Source organism: Elephantulus edwardii, unplaced genomic scaffold (genome assembly GCF_000299155.1).
Source record: "Elephantulus edwardii isolate Elephantulus edwardi_28Jun2011 unplaced genomic scaffold, EleEdw1.0 scaffold00097, whole genome shotgun sequence".
NCBI lineage: Eukaryota > Metazoa > Chordata > Mammalia > Macroscelidea > Macroscelididae > Elephantulus > Elephantulus edwardii.
This window is the reverse complement of record NW_006399847.1, coordinates 12,743,360-12,745,263: the sequence shown is the minus strand read 5'-3', so window position 1 is coordinate 12,745,263 and position 1,904 is coordinate 12,743,360.

Below are 1,904 nucleotides of genomic sequence, written 5' to 3'. Positions count from 1 at the left end.
TGTGGAAGAATTACTAGAGGAAAACTTTCCAGGCATAATGAAGAATGACAGAATATATATTCAAGAAGTTGAGCGAACACCATATAGAATAGTTCCTAAAAGAAAAACACCAAGGCATGTCATTGTCAAATTTGGTAGAAACAAAAATAAGGAAAGAATACTGAAAGCAACGAGAGAGAAACAAAGAGTAACCTATAAGGGAGAACAGATAAGATTAAGTGCCGATTTCTCAGCAGAAACCATGTGAGCAAGAAGACAATGGAATGGCATATATCGAACACTCAAAGAACACAACTGTCAACCAAGAATACTGTACTCAGCAAAACTGTCCATCAAATATGAAGGAGAGATCAAAATATTCCCAGAAATACAGAACCTAAGGGAGTTTGTAAAAACAAGACCAGCCTTACAGGAAACACTGAGAGATGTCCTTCATACAGAGATGCCACAGAAAACAGGATGGACCAAAGTAACCAGCAACAACGCCAAAAAGAATTGAACAAAATAATAGCAATAAAACCTTACCTCTCAATAATTACACTGTACGTGAATGGTTTAAATGCACCAATGAAGAGAAAAAGAGTAGCAGATTGGATAAAAAACCAAAATCCATCAATATGTTATCTATAAGAGACACACCTGAAAAATGAAGATAAAGACTAAAAACAAAAGGATGGGGGAAAAATATAGCAAGCAAATGGCAACAAAAACAAAAAAAAGCAGGAGTAGCAATACTAATCTCTGATAAAATAAATTTCAATTAAAAAACCATCACAAAAGACAAAGAAGGTCACTACATGATGCTCAAAGGGTCAATAGAACAAGAGAATATAACAATATTAAATATCTATGCACCAAATGAAAGACCTGCAAAATATAAAAAACACACATTAACAAAATTGAAAAAGGAAATGGACAACCTACTATAGTACCTGGAGACTTCAATACACCCCTTTCAAGAAAAGATAGAACTACCAAAAAGAATCTCAACAAAGATACTCAAGAATTAAACCACACAATAAACCAACTCAATCTCATAGATATTTATAAGGTAATGTACCTTAAAAAAAGCACAATACACCTTCTTTTCCAATGTGCATGGAATGTTCTCCAGAATAGATCACATTCTAGGTCACAAGGCAAGCATCAACAAATTAAAAAACATAGAAATTATATAAAGTAACTTCTCAGACCACAACGCCACGAAATGAGAAATTAATAAAAAGAGAATAAAGGAGAAAAAAAATCATACATTTGGAAGCTGAACAACAACTTGCTTGAACATGACTGGGTACAAGAAGAAATAAAAAAAATGAAATTAAAAAGTTTCTTGAAACAAATGACAATGAGAACACTACTTACTAAAACTTCTGGGAAACAGTCAAAGCAGTAATTAGAGGTCAATTTATAGCAATAAGCAAACACATCAAAAGGCAGGAAAAATTGACCATTGACTCTATAACTCAACATCTCCAATAAAAGCAATAACACCTGACACCCTCTAAAAAGACTGAAATTATAAAAATTAGAGCAGAGATAAATGATATACAAAACCAAAAAACAATTGAAACTATCAACAAAACTAGGAGTTGGTTCTTTGAAAAGGTCAATAAAATCAACACACCATTAGCAAAACTCACAAAAGAAAAGAAGGAGAAGACACAAATAATCCGAATAAGATATGAATCAGGCAACATCACAACAGAAACAACTAAAATTAAAAAGCTAACATTAGAGTAATTATGAAAAACTATACTCAAACAAATATGAAAACCTAGAGGAAATGAACAAATACTTAGAAATGCACAACCTACCTAAACTGACACAAATCGAAACTGAAAATCTGAATAGACCCATTACAAAAGAAGAAATTGAAAAGGTAATAAAACAACTTTTAACCAAAA